General features: G+C 37.9%; 1 non-coding gene across 1 annotated transcript; it reads left to right on the forward strand.

The window, feature by feature from the left end:
- Positions 1-24,938: 24,938 nt before the first annotated feature.
- On the forward strand, positions 24,939-25,040 carry LOC112438375 (U6 spliceosomal RNA). Its single transcript, XR_003026810.1, has one exon. It is a non-coding gene; the product is annotated as a U6 spliceosomal RNA (small nuclear RNA).
- Positions 25,041-25,271: the final 231 nt, after the last annotated feature.

The raw sequence follows: 25,271 nt of genomic DNA on the forward strand, positions 1-25,271 counted from the left end.
TTTCTCAGATTTGTTGCATTTGGCAAAAAGGCAGAAGATGCATTACTAGATTAAGAGGACTTTACACTCTAATTTGAAGGAGAGTGATGTAAAGATGAATCACTTTCTCTCTAGCTCCTGCTTTGAAGGAGGCTGCTATTATAGAGGTGATAAAGTTATCCACCTACACACTTACACTATAAAGTAATCACGGATAATTGACACAATAAATCTGAAAACAAAATACAACAGAGTGAGTAGCAAATTCTGACTGAAGGGATTGGGGAAGGCTTAATGGAAAACTTTCCATTTCTTCTCCATCAGTTAAAATGCTTTTCATGGGTCAAGATCTGTATCAAATATATCACCTCCTTCTGAAGGCTTCTCCAAGATCTTCAATCCAGTGACATTATGGCACTCTTTTTGCAAATAATTTTACATGTGACATAGGCCAGTTGGTATATAATGCATCATAATATACTTATTAGTGTGTTTGCCTGTTTTGGTTTTCTCTTCCTAGGATTTTAAGATTTTTGGGAAAAAAATTGTATCTTATTTACATTCCATCAAATATGCCAGCACACTGCCTCGTTTGGTAAGGAATTATTAATAAATACATTAAACATACATTTACACATATATACATCAATAAAGAATACCAGAGACTTCCACTTTTGCCCATGAAGGATTAAAAGTTGTCAGAATTACTCTCGACCCTTAGAAACTAGTAACCCAGGAAAAAATCATAGCAGGAGCTATGATTTCTGCCATTGTCCCAGGCTACTGCATGAAGGAAGAAAACACAGGAGGAAATGGTGGTCTCTGTGATTTGAAGAGACAGGGAGCATTGTTCAGCGAGGTGAAAGGTACTAGATAAATGCATGAATGAAGGAACAAGTATTTGGCAGATGAGAAAGACACGCTTAGAGAAGCCACGTGACGCCCAATAAGCACACTTACATTATGTTAAACAATTCCAAGTACATTATTTCATCAATGCTTTGAGGCATGAATCTTTTTCAGTTTCTGTTTTGCAAACCAGAAAAATAAAGCTCAGAGAGGACATGAACTGTTCAAATGTACAAAGAGGGTAAGAGAACATGATAACGTTATTAAACCCAAATATCCTACTATCAACGTTTATCCTCTGATGCTAAGGAAAATTAAACATTTAATTCCTTTTCATCTGACTCATCTTTCAATATTTGAAGACAAATTATCCTCTTTATTTATCTAGAAAAAATGTCCTCAATTATTTTCATCATATTAACTTTCTTGACAGGCACATCAAAATTCTGAATTTTAATAGGATTTGACAAACTAATATTCCTAAGGGCTTTTTACATATTGACTCAAGTGAAGTCAATATGCTCAAATGGTCAGCAGCATATATACAGGATGAGAGAAACTTAGCTTCCTGAGCAGTGGCAGTGTGTGAATAGGGCCTAATACAAAAAATGATTATGGCACGTTGGGAGGCTGAGGCAGGCAGATGACTTGAGATCAGGAGTTCAAGACATGGCGAAGAAAGCTCATCTCTACCAAAAATACAAAAATTTGCTGGTCATGGTGGCAGGCGCCTGTAATCCCAGCTACTCAGGAGGCTGAGGCAGGAGAATCACTTGAACCCGGGAGGCAGAGGTTTCAGTGGCCGAGATCGCACCACTGAACTCCAGCCTGGGTGACAGAGAAAGAAAGACTCCAGCTCAAAAAAAAAAAAAAAAAAAAAAGATATGAACATTTAGCTCAATCTGAGACAGTTTTGTTGCCTGACTCCTAATAACATGTGCTATAATTTATTGTAAGTAATAATTCTACTTCTTCTGAAAAGGTACAACTCTATGATTTTCATTTCTTTATAATATATAGAGAAACTGAAGTATAGGCAAAGAGTATTTATACAAACATAAAATATGAGTACAGATTTCATTTTAGGGATTACTGAAAAAGAATCAAGATATTTAACCTGATAAATGAAAAATCCAGAGAACAGTTAATATTTAATGTTAAATATTATATGTTAATATTTAATACTTAAAAGTGTTCTTGTGTCCCTCTTTCAGATAGACATGTCTATCTGATAGACATTTATACTTATATCATCTTTGTCAATATTTCCAGGGCTTCCCAATCTAGCTGAATCAACAGCTATATTTTATGGTAAATAAATAACTTTTTTTTTTTAGTTCTTCACAGGTAAAAGGAGTGTCAAAGTGAGAATTTGGGGTCAATGTAACAAACACCTTCCTAACAAAGGAGAAAAAGTTGTGATTTTGTTACTGGAAGTGTGAAAGCAGAGGCTGCAATGATTTTTAGAGACGTAATGAAGGAAACCACTACATTTGTCTACTCTGATTTGAGATTCCTTAAGCCAGCCCAGAACACCCAGAGATGCCCACGTGCCCACAGAGTAACAAATGTGAACCAACGTCACAAAGCCTCTTTGATTCAATGCAAGACAGCCTTCCTTTTCTGTTCCAAATATGCTGGGTTTCTCACTCCTGGCTCCAGCTCCCATTCAGAATGGTCCCTGTCTTTGTATTTGATATTAACATTTGCATTCCCAGAATTTGACTTCTTGTTCTCCTTCAGTCCTTTGGGCTGGGGCTAGTCCCGGTGGTTCTTTCCCCTCTGGAAAGTCCTTCATAAAGTATGATGCAGTCTCATGAGCTAGCACTTAAATGGGATTGTATTGACACTACTATATGGTAGATTGATTTAGGTAACTTACAAAGTCCCTACTCAGTGTAAGGTTCTATCATTTTATAGTTAGTATTCCTTGCATTTTACTGAAAATAGTTTTCAAATTCTTTTTTTTTTTTTTTTCTTTTTTTTGAGACGGAGTCTCGCTCTGTCACCCAGGCTGGAGTGCAGTGGCATGATCTCGGCTTACTGCAAGCTCCACCTCCTGGGTTCATGCCATTCTCCTGCCTTAGCCTCCCGAGTAGCTGGGACTACAGGTGCCCGCCACCACGCCCGGCTAATTTTTTTTTTTTTTTTTTTTTGTATTTTTAGTAGAGGTGGGGTTTCACCGTATTAGCCAGAATGGTCTCGATCTCCTGACTTCGTGATCTGCCCGCCTCGGCCTCCCAAAGTGCTGGGATTACAGGCATGAGCCACCGCACCTGGCCTAGTTTTCAAATTCTTAAATGATACTAGTAACTAATTGATTTATTTAAAGTTATACTTTACATACTTACATACCTTAAAGTGGTGATTTTGGCTATTGTTTCCATATATTAAGATTTCAGTAAAGCTGCTTATGAATTAAATTCAGTTTTTCCAACATAATATCTCCATTTATAAAATGAATATTATTGACTTGCTTTGTGTTCTTGTTCAATTTAAAATAAAGTGATATCTGGACTGTCTCCAGCTCCTAATTTATAAATAAATCTTTTACCTTATTTGGTCTCTCCTCATCCTCTTTTTACTTCCTCTTCTTATTATTACTTTCCATACTTTGATTTGTTTCTATCACAAACTACATGATTCCAACTTCATTCTTAATTTTAGAAAAAAAAGTATTACCACCAATCCATTATTGTGTGCCATATTTCTGTAAATGGAACTTCTAGTTTATGTGAGATGAGTAACATTACATTATTGATTATCTCTTTATAGTGCAGAATTTTCTGTAGTTTTCAACCTCAGCCCAAGTTTTCCATAAGATTTAACAAATTTATTTGAATTTCATTCTCCATTAAGGTAACAAAAGTAAACAAATTGTTGTATCTTGATGACTTTTCAATAAGTCTGTAAAATTTTCTTCTAATTTAAAAATTATAGACCGCAGACATTCTTACTTACATCATCTTTTTCAACATTTCCAGGGCTTCTTGAACTAGCTAAATCAACAGCTATATTTTATGATAAATAAATAACTTTTTTTAGTTCTTCACGGGTAAAAAAAAGAAAGTGCTAATTAGAAATAACTTTTTATTGAAATTATTTTTTCTTCAAGTGTTTTACACAATGTTTAAGTCTATGACTTACACATAGACTTGTGTAAGTTGGGCTTTGTGTACCCACCCAAATGTCATCTTGAATTATAACTCCCATGATCCCCACATGTCAAGGGAGAGACAGGGTCGAGGTAATTAGATCATGGGGGTGGTTTCTCCCATGATGTTCTCATGATAGTGATGACTTCTCACAAAATCTGTTGATTTTATAAGGGGCTATTCCCCGTTTGCTTGGCACTTCTCCTTCCTGCTGCCTTGTGAAGCAGGTGCTGCTTCCCCTTCCCCTTCCACCAATGATTGTCAGTTTCCTGAGGCCTCCCCAGCCATGCTGGACTATGAGTCAATTAAATCTCTTTCCTTTCCAGTCTCAGGCAGTTCCTTATAGCAGTGTGGAAACAGGACTGATACAATTATCTTTGAATAATCTAGACTCAATTCGTCCTTGTTTTTGTAAGGACAGAAAATTGGTAAAGATGAACAATAAAAAGTTTTAAAAGCCTTAAGATTTAGTGATTTTTCTGAAAACAATAACAATACAAAACAAGAAAAAAAACAAATCTATAACTTGTGAGTTCAGCATTGCTTCCAGTGGCTACTATGATTTATAATTTACACTTTTTTTATTCTGTTCTGATTTTTGTTTTATTATTTAGGAAGTGAAGAACCTCTCATTTGTTCATATTTTAACATTCAATGCAGATTAATCACCTTCAAATTTTATTCTTGAGCACAGGTAATTCCGTGGATAATTTTATTATCTTATTAGTGCTCAATGAACTTCACCTAATGCCTAAACCACGATATTTTGATGTTAAACATTGACCCAGGCAATCGATAATCACAGGCCAAAGGTTGTTCCTTGACTATAGTTTTACTAATTCAATTCCACATTATTCTTGTGTGTGCCAACAAATTACATCTATAATGTATTGTTTACAATTTTCAGCTTCTATCTATGGTATGGAGTGAAAATAGGAGAAAGTTGTAAAGGAATCTTAAAATCGTAGCTTTTTAACATGATTTTATACCTAATTTAATATCAATATTTTAGGCAATTGCTTATGTTGTATTTTTCTAAATCACTACTCATTTTGTTCAAATAATTAATATCAGTTTTTGTTGTTGCACTCATGTATCATCAGTTTCTTAAATGTTTACTTAACTTAGCATGCCTCCAATAGCAAACACAAGTGATATTAAGGATTAGGAACAACATAACTGCCTCATACATTTCATAAAGTGGAAATCTTCTAGCGGAAGTATTGGCAAACTTTCTGTTAATGTTCATATATAAATACTTTTGGCTTTGAGAGCAAGAATGTCTCTGACACAAGAATTCAACTCTGCTATTTTGGTGCAGTGTCCTTAGAGAGGCATGAAAAGAAAATACACCAAAATATATGGAACACAGTGGAAGGGATAATCTATAGCTATAAATGCTTACATTAAAAAACAAGAAAGCTCTCAAGTCAACAACCTAACTTTACATCTTGAGGAACTATAAAAAGAACAAACTAAACCCAAAGCAAGTAGAAGAAAGGAAATAACAAAGACTAGAGAGAGACGAATGAAATAGAGAATAAACAGTATAAAAAAATCAATAAAACAAAGTTTTCTTCTTTGAAAAGATGTAAAAAATGGCAACACTTTAGTTCAGATGAACCATGCAAAAAAAGAAGACTCAAATTATTAATACCAAAATCAGAAATGAAAGTGGGACATGCATTATTATTAATTCTACATAAATAAAAGAATTATAAGAGAGAACTATAAACAAGTAGACCAGCAGATTGAATAACCTAGATGAAATGAACAAATTCCTAGCAACATAAAACCTACCAAGATGAACTCATGAAGAAATATAAAATCTGTAAAGATTTACACTGGTGAGGAGATTGAATCAGTACTCAAAGATCTCCCAAAGAAGAAAAGCCCAGGATTTGATGGCTTCCCTGATGAATTCTACCAAATATTTAAAGAAAAACATAACACCAAAGTTTCTCAAACTTTTCCAAAAAAAAAAAAAAACATGAAGAAGAGAACACTTCCTAACTTATGCTGTGTCCAGTATTACCCAGATGCCAAAGCCAAAGAAAATACAAGCAAAGAGGCCGGGCGCAGTGGCTCACGCGTGTAAGGCCAAAGCGGGCGGATCACGAGGTCAGGAGATCGAGACAGTCTTGGCCAACATGGTGAACCCCGTCTCTATTAAAATACAAAAAATTAGCCAGGTGTGGTGGTGCGTGCCTGTAATCCCAGCTATTTGGGAGGCTGAGGCAGGGGAATCACTTGAACCCAGGAGGCAGAGGCTGCAGTGCACTGAGATTGCGCCACTGCACTCCAGCCTGGCAACAGAGCAAGACTCTGTCTCAAAAAAAAAAAAAAAAAAAAAAGAATGAAAAGAAAATACAAGCAAAGAAAACTATAGACCAATATCCCTTATGAACATCAATGCAAAATTCTCAATAAAATATTAGAAAACCAAATTCAGCAGCATATAGAATTATACAATGTAACCAAGTGGGGTTTATTTCTGAAATGCAAGGAAGATGCAATATGGGAAAATTAACTAATGTAATACACCACGTTAACAGACTGAAGAAAACAAAAACCATGATCATCTCAATTGATGCGGAAAAAGCATTTGACAAAATGTAACACCTTTGCATGACTGTTAAATACCCAACAAACTGGGAATAGAAGAAAACTATCTCAATATAAGAAAAGCCATTTGTAAAAAACTCACAATGGACACCATTCTCGATGGTGAAAGACTGAAAGCTTTTTTTCTAACATAAGGAGCAAGGCAAACATGCCTTTATGTTGTCACTTCTATTCATGATAGTACTGGAAGTTCTAGTCAGAGAAATTATGCAAGAAAAAGAAATAAAAGGCATTAAATGGGAAATGATAAAATTATCTCTGTTTGCACGTGATAAAATCTAGTATTTGGAAAAGTCTAAGTATTTAACAAAACATTGTTATAACAAATAAATGAATTCAGAAAAGTAGTAGGATATTATGTCAACACACAAAAGTCAGTAGTATTTTTATAGAGTAATGATAAACAACCCCCCCCCCCAAATTAAGAAAAGAATTTCATTTACAATAACATCAAAAAAGAATAATTTAACCAGGTAGGTGAAAGACACGCACAATGAAAACTAAAAAAAGAAAGAAAGAAAGAAAGAAAACAAAAACAAGGACAACAACAACAAAAAAAAAGAAAAAAATTGTTAAAAGAAATTAAAGAGGACATAAACAAATGGAAAAAACACTCTATGTTCATGATTGAAAGATTTAACATTGTTAAGATGTCAATATTACCAAAGCAACTTACAGATTCAATGCAATTCCTATCCAGATCCCATAAATTTTGGGGGGAACCAGAAAAACACATTCTAAAATTCATATGGCATCCCAAAGGACTCCAAACAGCCAAAACAATCTCAAAAGAAGAAGAAAACAGTTGGAGGACTCACATTCCTGATTTCAAAGCTACAAAGCTAGGGTAGTCAAAAGAGTGTGGTACTAGCATGAAGACAGACATATAGACCAATGGAATGGAATAGAATAGGGATCCCAGAAATAAACTATTGCATATACAGTCAAATGATCTTTGACAAGTGTGCCAAGACTAATCAATGGGGAGAGGACAGTCTCTTCAATAATGGTTCTGGGAAAACTGGATATTTGCATGCAGAGGAATAAAGTTGAGCCCTTATACCACATACAAAAACTAACGCAAAATGGATCAAAGGCCTAAGTGTAAGATTTTAAACTGTAAGACTCTTAGAAGAAAGCATAGGACAATACTTCACAATATTGCATTTGGTGATGATTTATTGGATGTGTATCAAAGGCACAGGCAACAACAAAAATAAATTGGATTTTATAAAATTTCTAATATATTGTACAAAAAAATAAGTATCAATAGAGTAAAAAGGTAACCTACAGACTGGAAGAAAATATTTGCAAATAATATATCTGATAAGGGATTAATATTCACAACATATAGACAATTTCTAAAACTAAAAAAAAAAATACAAAAACACCTTGATTCAAGCATTGGCAAAGGATTTGAATGTACATTTCTTCAAAGAAGATATATAAATGGTCAATAAGCACATGAAAAGATGCTTAGCATCACTAATCATTAGAGAAATACAAATCAAAACTACAAGTAAGATACTACCTCACACTTACTAGGATGGCTAGTATCAAAAATAAAACTTAAAAAGTGAAAATGACAGCATTGGCAAAGCTGTGGCATAACTGAAACCCTCCTGCACTGTTTATCAGGATGTTGTCATATGGCCACTATGGAAATTACTCATGACAGTTCATCAAGTGTGGTAGCAGGTGCCTACAGTGCCAGCTACTCAGGAGGCTGAGGCAGGAGAATGGCGTGAACCTGGGAGGCAGAGCTTGCAGTGAGCCGAGATGGCGCCACTGCACTCCAGCCTGGGCAACAGAGCAAGACTCCATCTCAAAAAAAAAAGGAACAAAAACAAAACAAAACAAAAAATAAAAATACAACTACCATAGGATCCAGTTATTCCACTTCTGGGTATGTACCCAAAAGATTTGAAAGCATCATCTTGAAGAAATATTTGTACACTCATGCAGCATTATTCACAGTAGCTAAAACATGGAAGCAAACCCAAGCGTCTGTTGATGAAGGAATGAATAAACACAATGTGGCATATACATAACGATGAAATATTATTCAGCCTTAAGAAGGAAGGGAATTCTGACACACGCTACAACATGGATGAATTTGAGGACACTATGCTAATTGAAATAAGCCAGTCACAAAAAGACAAATACTGTAGTATGGTTCTACTTATATGAGGTTTTGTAGTAGTCAAAATCACAGTGACAGCAAGTAGAATGGTGGTTGACAGGGGCATTAGAAAGTCATTATTCAATGGATGCAGAGTTTCAGTTTTATAAAATGAAAAGTGGAAGATAAATGGTGTGATGGTTGTTCAATATTATGAATACATTTAATACCACTGAACTGTATACTTAACATGTTTAAGATGGTGACTCTCATGTGTATTTCATCACAAGTTTTAAGAAAATGAAATAATAGCCAAACAGGCAGTGTGCTAGATTTTCTTCATGGGCCATAGTTGCTAACCCCGGTTTTGGGGCATAGTCACAAGCTTCAGCATGTCAGTGGCCCCAGTCATTACATTTTAGACAGGGAACACAAAGCGTCAGTTACTCCAGAAAGTAGATTAAGTGGAGAACAGTTAAGAGGTTTCTACTATAGTTCTTATTGAAACCCAGAGCTTCCTTCATACTACCAGAACAAAAATGACCTTGATTTTCAAGTGTGATTATAAATAAGATGCTGATTCACGCTCTGCTGCTTTTCCAGTCTGAGATCTTTGACCCTTATTTTGTCTTTGGCCTACAGCCTAATTTAATTAAGCAAATGCTTTCCAAAGTGGCTTCTGTATTTAAATCGTATTTTTTTAAAACATAGATTTTAAAAGTTAAACCAAAAGTTTAACTTTATTTCGGCATAAGGGGTAAAGTTTAAGAAATGACCCTCCAAAACCTTTGCAAGAAGGAAGTTGGATTGTCATGCAGCATCGATTTTACGATGATCAGTCATCAAGGGTTCATTAGAAATGGTACTTCATCCTTAGGATGTGAGTCATTTCATACTCGTAGCCTCCACAAATTTGTCATAGAGGCATATGATATAGGAAGCCATTAGCTGAGTAACAGTCATTTTAAATTGACGTATATATGCTGTTGACATCTTCTACGCTGTTCTCCATTGGCAGAGCCCCATCACATTTCCGGTGCCCTCTTTATCTGAAACATTTTTGCATGGTGATATTCAATTCCTACAAAGCCCTCATCTGACCCAGATTTATGTGATGTTTCTTAAGGTTGGACTTAGCCCTCAACACTCCACCTCGTCACTGATGTTTTCTCTCTTTTTCAGCATACAGCCAGAACCTCCCACCTTAGTTTGCTGGTTATATTCTGCCAAAAATTTACCATACAGAGGTCTTATTTAAACCTATAGTGGTGATATTTTTAGGACTCAAGATTGTCTAAGACTATTCACTCAACAAATGTGGATTTATTGCCAGCTATGTATCAGGGCCTTTATAGGTGCCAAAGGATCAGTATCTAGTCCTTGCTATCAAAATCCAGTAGCTAAGATGTACGCATAGGGAGAAGGGTGTGGAAAAAAAAAAACAACATGTAAACCAATTACGACACTACAGCATAATAGTGTGAGTTGTGAATAGATGATATGAGAGCACAGATAAGTAAATCATCAGTGGCCTGACATTGAACAGTGCAGAGAGGTGTAGATATGAGGCCTCACAAAGGGTGAAATAGACTAAACTTTGAAAAATGAGAAGAAATTTAAAGAGGGAAGAGCATTACACAGACAGAAAACAATATGTACAAAGGCTCAGAGTCATGACATAGCATAATGTGATTTGATCTGGAAACAGATAATATTCCGTATAATTAAGCTAACAGTATAGCTAGGGAAGAAACAAGACATAAATCTGAAAGATTAAGTAGGGCTTAGAGTTCATAGGTTAATAACTTTTAGGCTAAAAGTAGTAAGTGGCTTTGAAGAATTGAGGCAGAGCAACATGGTCAATTTGGTAATACACATTGATTACAAAATAATATGCAGGTAAATGTGTTGGACATAGATCTCACCAGAGACAGTTCTAGATTGGAGACTTATATTTGGCAGTCACCTAAGTGTATATGATTAGTGGAAACATAGACTTGCAGAGAAAATAGACAGATAAATAGATATATAGACAAAGCAAGAAAATGAAATCCAAGGGGGTACACATCTCTAGGAAGACAAGGGAAATTGGGAGCAGTGACCGTAAAACAAAAAAAGAAAACCAGGAAAGTATATTTCTAGAAGGTGGCCATGTTTAATAGACATCATGTAAAATAAAGATTGAAAACGTTATACAAAATGAAGAGCATTAGCTTAGCAAGAGAGCTATGTGACATGAGAGGTATGGATGATAGACAGCCATCTGTTGAGAGGAGAATGGGAAGTAAGAAAGTAAAAACAGTAAATTTAAACTATCCTGCTTTAACTTTCAAAAAATCAATCAATAAACTCACCATGCTAACAGACTATTGAAGAAGAAAATAAATGACCATTTCAACAGATGCCAAAACATCACTTGACAAAATTTAACATTCCTGGTAAAACAAACAAAATTCTGTAGCAACCTAAGAATAGAAGGGAACTTCCTAATCTGATGAAGACATCTACAAAATACAATTTTAAAAAGTTAGAGTTCACATCATACTTAATGGTGAGACTGAAAATTTTCTATTAAGTTTGGGAATGAGGGATGGAAATCTTCTCTCTAAACTCCTATTTTACATTGTACTAAAATTTCTTGTCAATGCAACAAGACAATAAAAATAAAATCATACAGATAAGAACATGAAAAAATAAAATTCTCGATTCACAGACAACATGACTGTTTATATAGAAAATCTCAAAGGCTCTATAGAAAAGTAATACCAAACCTAACTATATAACCAAGAGAAATAAAAATCTATGTTCCCGCAAAGTCTTACACAATGATTTATAGCAGCTTTATTCATAGTTGACAAAACTTTAAAGTACTCCCAATGTCCTTCAACTAGTGAATGGAAAAGCAAACTGTTAATACAGCTATACTAGACTTTATAGACACACTATTGATTTACATAACAAAGATGAATCTTAAATGCATTCTGCTAGTGAACTAAGTAGCAAGACCAGAAAAACTCCATATTATATGATTCAATTTTATATGACACTCTTTAAAAAAGGAAGAATTATCCCAAGGCAATCAGTGGTTGCTGGGGTTGGGGGATGGAAGCAAGAGTTAATCTATAAAAGAATAGCAAAGGAGAAATTTTGGGGTGATAGAATTGCTTTGTTTGAGCCGGGCATGATGGCACACACCTGTAGTCTGCAGCTACTCAGGAGGCTGAGACAGGAGGATTGCTTGAACCCCGGAGTCTGAGGCTACAGTAAACTATGATTGCACGACTGTACTCCAGCCTGAGCAATGAAGTGAAACCTCATCTTTATATAAAAAACAAAGAGATTTTTAAAAAATTGTTTGAAGTGTTGCAGTGGATATGCAACTCTATGCATTTGTCTAAACCAACAGACCTGAACACCACAAAAAGTGAATTTCATTACACATTAATTTTTAAAATTTACTGGAATGTGAAGAAATTGTATTACAAATGAACCACATGATCATACTTAAGGTGGCTGCAGGAGGAAGAAACTGATGTAATTAACTCTGGAAAAATGCTGTTTTGACTGGATACTGTAAGGCTAAGGGGAAAAAGGAACAGTACACAAACACTGTATCCTAGTTGATAAATTTGTTTCTCACAGGAGTTTTGGTTAAGAATTCTGAAACTGCTTTAGTTTGTACACTAGAGTTGAACAGATTAGTAAAGATGTGATAAATAATAAAGCCAGGTTTCTCACTGCTGAAGAAGGAAGTTACAAATAAAAAAGGAGAAGGGCTAAAATGAACTCTGCAGTGCTGAATTGTGGTCAGAGGTCTTAATATGGACTCATATTTTAAAGTATATATGTCAATACATAGATGCAGATATAGTTGTGTGTGTATGCATGAGTTAGTTTAGCTACAGGTGTGTCCCAGCTTTCTTCACTGAGAGGGGATAGAGGCAGTGCCACTCTAGCAATGAGCACAGCTGGTGCCTGGATCTTTGTTTTTAAATACCACGCACCAGCAAAAGGAGCCAGGGCTCATGTGAAGTGGCTGATTCCAGAACTGCAGCAGGAAAAAATATATCACTAGAAATTAAGGAAGTGTTAAAAAAATGGAATGCATATAGAGAGAGACAGAGAAAAAGAGATAGATATAGATACATGAAAGAGAGAGAGGAAGAGCAAGAGTGTAAACAAAAAATAGAAGATCACCACTAAAGGCTGGGCGCAGTGGCTCAAGCCTGTAATCCCAGCACTTTGGGAGGCCGAGGCAGGCAGATCACGAGGTCAGGAGATTGAGACCATCCGGGCCAACACGGTGAAAACCCGTCTCTAATAAAAATACAAAAAAATTAGCCGGGTGTGGTGGCGGACGCCTGTAGTCCCAGCTACTCAGGAGGCAGAGGCAGGAAAATGGTGTGAACCCGGGAGGTGGAGCTTGCAGTGAGCCGAGATGGTGCCACTGCATTCCAGCCTGGGCGACAGAGTGAGACTCCATCTCAAAAAAAAAAAAAAAGAAAGAAAAGAAAAGAAAATCACCAATAAAACATCCTAGTAATAATGGCCACAGGCAAGATCCAGCAATAAATACAAAAATTAAATCTGATTTTGAGCTACATCAATTCTAATAAGTGTTCCAGGACAAGAAAATCACTGTGGTGGTGTTGCACAAGACAAGTAAGTTTAAAGAATTCAGTGAAAACACAATTCAACATCTGTTTAGAAAGCTATGGAAAATGAATGGCAATTCAGAATCACTTGTGTATACATGACAAACATTGGGTTTAAATGTTTAAAAGTTGCATGGATTTAAATGGTTGACTAATTTCATGACTATTTCATGTCAACTTCGATTTTACTAGTAGAGCCATATAAAAATTAATTATTTTATTTTAAATGTAGTGAGAAAGTCACCCTTATTCACTCTATTGACAAGTAATTATTAAATATGATTAAACACGTGAAATTATTCTAAATTCTCTATTTCTTACTTTCATACCCACACTCTCTTCCCTTCCCCTAAACTTGCATCTCTTCTTATAGCCTTTATTTGTTGAACCCACTGAGTTGCTCAAGCCAGAATTTTGGGAATAATCTTGGCTCATTTTCTCCAAGTTCAATTCTTTCTCTATGTCCCCAAGTGATGTGAATTCTCATTAAACAAATCACTTATCTCTGTTTCCACTGCTGAAACTTCAGTTGAAGATTTTATTGTTTCTTTACTGGGCTACAGAGATTACCTCTTAATTTATCTTCCTGATTCCTATCTCACTCAACTGTCAAAGCGATCTGTCAAAGTCACAAATCCGATTGTTTCATTCCCTTGTTTGAAATCTTCCCGTGACTCACGATTTCATGCATGAAAGCTCGTTATGGCTTGCCCTTCCTGATACAACTCCTATTCGGATTTCCAGCCCCAGTGTGCACGTGCAGTTCGTTTAAGGTCACATTGTTCTGAAATGGCTTCCTCTCCAAGGACACCTCCCATCTCCCCTTCTCCAATGCCATTGGCTGCCAATCTCCAACTCTCTTTCAGGTTTCTGTCTGGTTGTTTGGTGCTCCAGAGACCACATCTGGACAGCCTGGAATTGGTGCTCCATCTACCGATCCCCAGACTTTTCATCACCCTCACTGTATCACTTTCCATGCTGGTTTATAACTGCTCCCCTACCGCAGTGTGTAATCTTCTAAGACACAGCCATATTTTATTATTATTATACTTTTTTTTTTGAGACAAAGTCTCACTCTGTCGCCCAGGCTGCAATCCCCCACCTCCCAGGTTCAAGCAATTCTTGGGCCTCAGCCTCCCGAGTAGCTGGGATTACAGGCATGGGCCACCACGCCCAGCTAATTTTTGTATTTTTAGTAGAGACGGGGTTTCACCATGTTGGTCAGGCTGGTCTCAAACTCCCGACCTCAGGGGATCCACCGGCCTCGGCCTCCCAAAGTGCTGGGATTACAGGTGTGGGCCACCACTCCCGGCCCATATTTTATTATTATTTTTAATATTATGAGCCTAGAACAGTGCCTGTGACTTAATATGCACTCAACAATTAATGAAAAAAATGAATTAAAAGACACAGAGCACTTTGTGACCTGTGATTTGTCACCACTCCAAATCCATTATCCTAGTTTTCCCTATCAGAATGATTTTAAATGACAGTATTATCATACACCTATGGCTGCAATTATCCTTTACAATCAAGATTTTCTTATAGACTCCAAATTAAAATAGGTAATCCGACATTTTATTTTTATACATGAACTATTTTCTCACTGTTTAGTCTTTAAAGAAGTTACTCTTGGCCCTTACCCCAAGTGAAAAGTGTTAGCTTATTTCCACCAATTAAAGAGCTTCAGAAATTGCTGCTAGAATTGCATTAAACTTTATTTGCCTTAAACATTACACTTACAACTTACTCCTTTAGAAATATGTTTTAGGAGTCTAGTTGAATTTTCTGTTTTTAAAAGGTGGAGGGGCTGAGCGCGGTGGCTTACGCCTGTAATCCCAGCACTTTGGGAGTCCGAGGCAGGCGGATCACTTGAGGTCAGCCTAGCGAACATGGCAAAACTCCGTCTCTACTAAAAATACAAAAATTAGCCAGGGGTGGTGACATGCACCTGTAATCCCAGCTACTGGGGAGGCTGAGGCAGGAGAATCACTTGAACCTGGCGGAAGAGGTTAGCAGTGAGCCGAGATCACGCCACTGTACTCCAGCCTGGGTGACAGAGCGAGACTCCGTCTCAATAAAAACAAAAAGAAATGCTGGAGGCTTTCAAAAAGGATTCCCACTAATGGACTGCATGAGCATGCACAGCAACAGGCATGAACAAGTGAGTTCTTCCACCTTTGTCTGTCTTGTGAAGTTATATGTACTGATATCTCCCTGCCCAACCCAGAGTGTGAGCTCTCTGGCACAATCTTGGAATCAACAACTAGTGCTGGCAAAATATCTTGTACTTAAGAACAGCCATAGCAACAATAACAATGTTAAATTCAACTGCCTTTTTTATGGAATCAAATGCCACATTAATGCAGAATTGCAGAGATGGTGGCCCATATCTGGAGGCACTATCAAATCAAAAGGAGTACCAAGTATGGGTCATGATTAACTCTTTGAAATTGACCTACATAAGATAGAGCCAAATGCCAAAAACAAGGGTGCAACTGGCCAGGGATGGTGGCTCACGCCTGTAATCCCAGCACTTCTGGGAGGCTGAGGCAGCTGATAAATGGTCCTAAAGGAGCAGAGAAGATGTGAGTCTTCATCACTCAGAGTGACAAGGGAGGCAGAGAGCATGTCAAAAGAGGGGACAGTTGAGCCAGGTTTTCCTGCATGTTCACAAAAAGATAATAATAAATATACAACAATGATCCACAAAATGGTAGCAACTCAATTGACATGAACTACCAAAGACTTCAAGATAGTAGAGATAAAAATGTTTCTTAAAGTCTAGGACAGTTGCGTATTTATCTTTGCAACCTCCACAACAACCAGGTCTTCCACATACTAGCAGAACATCAATTGTCTGTTACAAAGATACACAGTAGCTCCTCCCTTCAATGGTTTCCTCTCATGGCCACCTACAGTCAAACACATAGGTATGAATCTTGCAACCACCCTACTAAAGTGGACTGTAACTGATGGTAATCATCTCATAATGTTTGAATAATACCAGCTGGGCTTGGTGCAAAGCAGAAGGAGCAAACAAAAACTTTTCCTTCCATTCGTAAGGCTCACAGGAGGTGTTAAGTAAATGTTAGTCACTCCTTTTGGATTTTTTTTTCTCTCTGTAAAGAAAAACTAGTATTTGTTTGAGATTAGAGCAATTGTCTTGATATCAAAAGTTAAAATGGGAGGACTATTTGGATAACATATAGAACAACTCAACTCTAATCCTTAACATTTTAAAATGTCTTTAATTTGGAGGATTGTCAGCATTTTCTCAATTATTTTTTGGTATTTTCTGTGTTTGTCTTTATTTAGGACTTCATAAAATATAAGCAAAATAATTTTCATGTTGTTTGTACTTGCAACATGTCTGTAACTTTTGACTTCTTTGGTGTCCTTACTGAAGTCTTTCCTTCTATTTCTTTCATTGTTTTATCCCCTGGGTACTAGTTTGCTATGAATAGTCTGAATATTCTACATAGAGTCTCAGTACTAGAAATAAAATTCCTTTGTAACACTATGTATTCTCACCTAAGAGTAAGGAATTGGTGTTGCCTGACAATACTAGTCTTCAACAGAAGATTTAGCAATGATAAGAAGCTTGTTTTTTAGGGTAGATTATATTATTTTGCACCAAATATCAAATTTTACTCTTTGCCTTGACTTTCATGGGGGAGGTAGGCATTATGCAAAATGTGACATGCCTCAGCCAATGACATGTGAGAAGCGATGTGTGCGTGTCATTTCTGGGCAGAAGGTTTATCCCTTTTTACTTGGCCATGATTACTAACAATGTTCCAGATTAAGGAAGCTTTGCCACCTTGGGTCCTAGAGAGAAGATGATGCAGAGCAGAAAAGAAACCAAACTTTGATGAAGCATGATCAAGAAATAAACTATGTTTCCATGAGACTGTGAGGTCATTTATCCTTACAGCACAATAAGCCATTTCTAGCTTATATAACTGAGTCTAAAGAATTCTTTAAGAAAGGGATCCTACCAAACGTGGTAGGCAGAATGATCCCCAAAGATGTCCATGCCAAAGATGTTCCCTGATCCCTGGAACCTGTGAAAATGTTACCTTACATAACAAAGGGGACTTTGCAGATGTCATCTGAAGCTATGAACCTTAAGGAAGGGAGGTTTTTGTGACTTATCCAAGTGGGCACAATTTAATCACGTGTGCCTTTAAAAACAAAGATGTTTCTCTCTTTGGAGGCAAGAAGGGTGCAGCAGAAGAGGAAGTTAGACAGTTAAATCAAAGCATGAGGACTCTTCTGGTCAGCGCCCATTTAAAGAGACAGGAGACAAATAAAGGGGATCACAGCCCTCCCTAAGGAGAAGATGGCCTCCCAGCCAGCAGCCAGCCAGGAGAAATGGCCTCCCAGCCAACAGCCACAAGGAAACAGGGACCTCGGACCTAGCAGAATAAGAAACTGAATTCGGACAATGACCTCAATGAGCTTAGAAGCAGATTAATTTCCAGACCCTCCAGAAGAATGTAGGAATCAAGGAACATTGATTTGGGCCTTATGATATTCCAAGCAAAGGACCTTGCTGAGCCACACTGTATCCAACATCCCCACCTACCAGAACTGTGAGATAATACATTTGTGTCTTTTCTACCAACTAAATTTGTGTTAATTTGTTATAACAGAGATAAGAAAAATAGTATACTGATTTTACAGTTTAAGGAGTAATGGGCATGGACTAGTAAGAGACATGTACCTTTCCAGTAGGATTAAATGAATTAACTGAATTTACCTTGATGACAGTGATAGCAAAAACCACGTGATGATAGTAACATCTGATCTCTCTCTAGCCACTACACCTACAGGAAATTATGTATTTTATAAGGGTTTCCAACCTAAAAACAAAAACTAAGCACATTTACTTCTCAGAGTTTTTGGATAATTTTGTAAGTAAATGCACATAATCCAGTCCCTGATATAGGAAACATAATCCATCCTTGATGGTTAAATAAATAAATAGACAAGTAAACAAATGGAGAGTGACTGGGATTGGACACATGGCCCAATTTATAGGAACATTAGGTTTCTACAATTAGGCTTGAACAATATTTATCCCAATCAGTAATTTGCTTTTGATATTTACAGTCAACCTGCTTGACAAAAAGACAAATTGCTATTTTCAAAGTAGGACAGGTATATCCTACCAATATCCTGTATTAAATTAACTGAAGTTATCTACACGCCTTTTAAAACCTTTTATTACAAAACTGTTAGTGATTTCAACCTGTGTCTTCTCTTCAGGTAATGTCTGTAAATAAGGTTGTATGGCCAGGCATGGTGGCTAACATCTATAATCCCAGCACCTTGAGAGGCTGAAGCAGGAGGATTGCTTTAGGGCAGGAATTCGAGATAAGCCTGGGCAATGTAGCAAGATCTTGTCTCTACAAAAAAATACAAATAAAAAAATGAAACTAGTGAGGCATGGTGGTGTGTGCCTATAATCCTAGCTTCTTGGAAGGCTGAGGCAGATGGATCACATGAGATCACGAGTTTGAGGCTGCAGTGGGTTAGGATTAAGCCACTGCATTTCAGCCTGGGTGACAGAGCAAGACCTTGTCTCTAAAAAAAATTTAAAAAGTAAGATTGCATCATCATCTCTAACCCTGCATGGTTAGCCCATTTATTGAGAATATTTCTCAAAGTTCTGAGAGAATAAAGTAAGTATTAATTTCAAGGGAATAAAATAAGTAGAAATGCTAAAAGCTGTTTTTCACTGGACTGCAATTTCTTACTTACAAAAACCATCCACTCATCTTTTCTAGCAATGAGAAATTATTGAGCTCATACACACCACAACTGTAGGCATTAGAGTGAGTCAAGATAAATATAATATGCTCCTTGCCCCTGTAAAGATCATAATTTAATTAGGAAGCCAAATACATCAACAATCATTAATGTTTTCATTGTTACAACAACATGTTGTAGCACAAAGGAGGGGGGCAATTAACTTTGTGGGGATAGGAAGGAAAACCTGATGGAGGAGGAAAGATTTGACTTGGTTCCCAAGTGATTATTTGCACTGTTATTCATTTTACACTTGCCAACTCAAAATTGTTGCCTCGTGATGCATATCATTTCAATTTCAGAAGGCCAAAGGTATACGGATTCTTTTTGTCATAGTGTCTTCTTAAATCTGGGGTAGACAAACTTTTCTCTAAAGAACTAGATGGAAAAAATTTTAGACTTTGCAACCACATCAGCTCTGTCACATCTACTCAACTGTGCAATCCAGGGTAAGCAGCCACAGACAATATGTAAACAATAATATGTAATTAAATGGGTATGGCTGTGTTCCAATAAAATTTATTTACAAAAACAATCAGAGCGCCAGAATTTGTTTGCAGGCTACAGATTAACAACATCCATCTTAGATAAATAATATAAAAATATAAAATAGTGAAAAGGTAGTACACTCTGTGCCGGAACTTACGAAGACACATACATGGAAAATGGACGCTTCTTGCTTTCAAAAACAAACACAAAAAGCAAAGAGTTTACCAATGTACAAGATTTATGTTAAAGGAATTATACCAAGATTTCAGTCTTAAATTTTAGCCTTGGACTTAGTATCTAAATTGAATTAGGAAACCACACTTAATCTGACTTCATCTCATTGTGATGTGTTGCTTCAGACTTTAACTAATGTATTAGGGTTTTGTTTTGTCTTGTTTTCAATGTATCCAGTTTGTTCAAAACACTTCAGCCTAGGTCGGTTACAGGAAAACAATCATACCGTCCTATTGACTAATTATGCCCAAAATAGTTCACATCAGACACAGTTGTAGGGTAAAATCATGTTTCTAGATTAGGCTCAGAAGCTGGGATGAGAAGGAGGAACTCAAAGGAATTTTATTTTTAGATGTGATCAAATTTAGTAAAGAGAAGGAACAGGCTGCGGTTTCAGAAACAACGGATAGGGCTCAAGAGGAAGGTCACCAGCAAGTAAGATACAAGGGTCTGAAACCTCCAGAATCCAGCGGATCCCGGGTTAAAGTACATGTGCTCAGGCAACCTTTTCGCTATCTTAATATCTTCACTATCTTAATACTAGCACTATCTTAAGGGTATAATTTAATGCCTACTGAGAGCCGGGCTGGGGTTAATATCAGAGTTGGAAGCCATGAGAGACTGTTGAAAACCTGGCTAGTTGTCTAAGCTTCAAATTTGAAATGAGATAAAATCAGAGTAAGTGAATTTAATGAAAAAGAGAAAACGCCGAATTCAAGGAGAATAAAGATAGTGGTCATATCAGAGTGATATGACCTCACATTCACTTTGGAAAACAGTGAGAAATAAGATGGAAAATAAGGACCAATGGACAGCATGTGGACCTTTGAAAGGAGGGTTTTGTTTTCAAAATGTTACAGAGACACAATTTGGATTTTTCAGCCGAGGAGTGACATGTTCCTTGAGAGATTCTTATTTGGTGCCATAATTAGAGAAGAATTGTGGTGTGGGAACAACATTCTTGAAATCCAGTCAAGTGGTTTGCTGAGTGGCATGAAAATGAATCATTGCAGGCTGGGATTTGGAAGGTGTCAGGGGGAATTGCAAGAAATTTTTAATTTTTGACAGAGTGAGTAAAGGAGAGAGATCTGTCACAGAGAACTCCAAGGTTTTGAGTGAAAGTAATTGGAAAAATGGTAATATCCTTAGAAGAGACAAGGAAATTGAAGAGGGAATCTAATTTGGAGCATATATGGCAGATTCACCTAAAGAGACGTCTGGAGGATGAACTTTCTATTAACTTTCAATCTGGTGCAAATGTGCAAGAGTTTTTTTTTAAATTTTTTATTTTCTAATAATAGAGAAGTAACCTTGGGAAAAATGCTCTGACTTTCTAAGCAGTCTCTCTACCTAATATTGGAGCATTTTATTCTAAAAGGTGGTTTGGTAACACGATGCTACTTCTCACCCTGGCAAACCCACTTCACACAGGCTGCATTCAGTAGGGTGTGGACCTGATACAGCTTCAGGGTACAGGAGACTGGGGGCTACACAGCCAAACCTCAGCACTAACTTATTTCAGACCTTCCCGCTGTCCACATGTAACAAAATTATCCTTTGTTATAGGAGTAAATAGTTTTATTTTATTGTATCTTATTTTCTTTATTTTAGAGATAGGGTCTCATTCTCTTGCCCAGACTGAAGTGCAGTGGTGTGATCATAGAACTCCTGGGCTCAAGTGTTTCTCCTGCCTCAGCCTCCCATGTAGTTAGGACTACAGGCACACTCCACCATGCCTGGCTAATTATTTTTATCTTTATTTTGTAGAGACAGGGTCTCATCATGATGGTCTGGAACTCCATGGCCTCAAGTGATCCCCTCACCCAGGTGTCCCAGAGTATTGGCATTGCAGGTGTGAGCCACTGCACCCAGCCTGGAGTAAATATTTTTAATAAATATCTTTACTATAAGGTTTCAATCAATGTTCTCATTAAGAATCACAATTTATCATTTTGTAATCCCCACTGATCAAGGAAGAATAGTGTCTCATTTTACATATATTGATCCTATGGAGAAAAAAATTACATAAAAGTGCGAATTATCTAAAATATGAAGGTTAGGATCATATTCTTAGGCGGCCATGGAATTTGAAATTTGGGGAGTTGGCAAATTCTCCTAGTATAAGAACACAGAAAGAAGAGCAGCGCTGGGCCTGACCCTAGAAAATGTTTTCAATGAATTATTTTCTAAATGAAAAGTGTACACAGGGTGATCATCAAAGGGGTTCCCATCCAAAAAAAAAGCCAGTGTTATGATATCTTGCTAGGAAGAAAAAGCAATTGGAATGTATTGAATGAGTTCTGTAACGTTTTAAGGGAAATGACAAAACTATTATCTACAGGAGATACGTGAATTGGGGTTTTTCACCAAAAACATCTTCCCAGCTACTTTAATTATTTGAATAACCTTTAGTAAAATAGAATAAGAAATCAACCTTTTATATTTCTAGGAGTCTTACTACCCTGATATCCTAAACTTTTTGGAGGCAATAACAAATTTTCTTAATGATACTCTTAAAATCTTTTACTGCAAGTTACAGGAGGCCTTTCTTCACAGGAGAGGCAGTAAAGAGAAGAGAGAAAGTATATGCTAAGGATTACTCTAAGTAAAATAAGCCAGCCACAGAAAGAAAAATACTGCATGATTTTACTTCTAAGTGGGATCTTTCTTTTTAAAAAAAGTCAAATACACAGAGACAGAGAATAAAACAGTGGACAGGGTAGTGAGGAGGAAATAGGGACACTTAGGTCAGAGGATACAAAGTAGCAGCTACTAGGATGAGAGAGTCTAGAGATCTAAGGCACAAGATGAGGGCTAGAGTTAAAATTGTATGGTATGTGGGATTCCTGCTAAATGAGTAGATTTTAGCTGCTCTTGCCACACACAAAAAATTAGGTGTAATTATCTGAGATGGTAGATGTGTTAATTTGCCTCACGATGGCAACCATTTTACTGTCTGTATGTATCCTGTAACGTCATGCAGCGTACCTTAAATATATACAATAAAATAGAATTTCTAGGCTGGGCCCAGTGGCTCACGTCTGTAATCCCAGCACTTTCGGAGGCTGAGGCAGGCGGATCACCTGAGGTCAGGAGTTCAAGACAAGCCTGGCCAACATAGTGAAACCCCCTCTCTACTAAAAAATACAAAAACTCCCCCTCCCCCTCTTTCTTTCTTTGGTCTCCCTCTGTTGCCGAGGCTGGACTGTACTGCCGTGATCTCAGCTCGCTGCAATCTCCCTGCCTCGGGCTCCCGTGATTCTCCTGCCTCGGCCTGCCAAGTGCCTGGGATTGCAGGCACGCGCCGCCACACCTGACTGGATTTTGTATTTTTGGTGGAGACGGGGTTTTGCGGTGTTGACCAGGCTGGTCTCCAGCTCCTGACCTCGAGTGGTCTGCCCACCTCGGCCTCCCGAGGTGCTGGGATTGCAGACGGAGTCTCGCTCACTCAGTGCTCAATGTTGCCCAGGCTGGAGTACAGTGGCGTGATCTCAGCTCGCTACAACCTTCACCTCCCAGCCGCCTGCCTTGGCCTCCCAAAGTGCTAAGATTACAGCCTCTGCCCGGCCACCACCCCATCTAGGAAGTGAGGAGCGTCTCTGCCCGGCCGCCCTGTCTGGGAAGTGAGGGGCGCCTCTGCCCGGCTGCCCCGTCTAGGATGTGAGGAGCGCCTCTGCCCTGCCGCCACCCCGTCTGGGAAGTGAGGAGTGCCTCTGCCTGGCCGCTGTGCAATCTTCCAAGTGTGAAGTGACAGCCTTTCTGCAGGTGTACCCAACAGCTCCAAAGAGACAGCGACCATCAAGAACGGGCCATGATGACGATGGCAGTTTTGTCAAAAAGAAAAGGGGGAGAAAAGAAAAGGGGGAAATGTGGGGAAAAGAAAGAGAGATCAGATTGTTACTGTGTCTGTGTAGAAAGAAGTAGACATAGGAGACTCCATTTTGTTCTGTACTAAGAAAAATTCTTCTGCCTTGGGATGCTGTTAATCTATAACCTTACCCCCAACCCCGTGCTCTCTGAAACATGTGCTGTGTCCACTCAGCCTTAAATGGATTAAGGGCGGTGCAAGATGTGCTTTGTTAAACACATGCTTGAAGGCAGCATGCTCCTTAAGAGTCATCACCACTCCCTAATCTCAAGTACCCAGGGACACAAACACTGCTGAAGGCGGCAGGGCCCTCTGCCTAGGAAAACCAGAGACCTTTGTTCACGTGTTTATCGGCTCACCTTCTCTCCACTATTATCCTATGACCCTGCCACATCCCCGTCTCCGCAAAACACCCAAGAATGATCAACAAATACTAAAAAAAAAAAAAAAAAAAAAGACACAAAACATGTCTCTACAATGTTTTAAAAATCAAAATCATACCAGGTATCTTATCTGACCACAGTGCAACAAAACTAGAAAGCAATAACAAGAGGAACATTTGAAACTATACAAATACATGGAAATCAAACAACATGCTCCTGAATGACCAGTGGGTGAAGGAAGAGATTAAGAATGAAAATTTAAAATTCCATACTCACTTTGGCAGCACAGATACTGTTTCAGGCCGAAAGGAAGTCCCTCTGCGCCTTCCTTAGTGGCTGCTGCAGAAAGTGAGGGTTGTGATCAACTCAGTATACCACTGGAGGGTATATGAGTAAACAGAAAACTGCTCTCAGAAAAGCAGAACGTTGGCAAACTGGTAAACTGACAAACTGCGTCTACCGCCCAGAAGGAACGCTGAGGCAGTCACGACCCAGGCACAAGTGTTTCTTGTGATTATCTACAGGGCACATCTGAAGCCTCTTAGTAATAATATGAACCTGTGATCAATTAAGCAGCTGAGCAATCATTACCTCCTCCTCCCTGCTCACTCTACTCAACAAATAGGAAGGGCTGTGGAAGCTCAGGTGCTGTTCATGCTCACCGGAAGCTGCGAGTGCTCTTCTTCTTCCCCTGGCCCCTTCCTTTAAAATATTTACTTTTGTTTTAAGTTTTCATTCCTGTGTGGGTCCCCCTTTGTTCAGTCCCATAGAAACCGTGGCAATATCCTAAAGTGGAAATGATGGAGAAGATTAGCATGACCCCTGCAAGGAGACGTGCAAATTCATGAAGTGATCCATATTTTTAAAAATGAAAGAAGTTTTAAAAATGTTAAATTCCTTGAAACAAATAAAAATAGAAACACACACACACACACACACACAAATACAAAAACTATCTGGGCGTGGTGGCCGGCACCTGTAACCCCAGCTACTTGCGAGGCTGAGGCAGGAGAATTGTTTGAACCTGGGAGGCAGAAGTTGTTGTGACAAAGATCACGCCATTGCACTCCAGCCTGGGTGACGGAGCGAGACTCT

The sequence above is a fragment of the Pan paniscus genome, chromosome 1 (assembly GCF_029289425.2).
Source record: "Pan paniscus chromosome 1, NHGRI_mPanPan1-v2.0_pri, whole genome shotgun sequence".
Classification (NCBI taxonomy): Eukaryota; Metazoa; Chordata; class Mammalia; order Primates; family Hominidae; genus Pan; species Pan paniscus.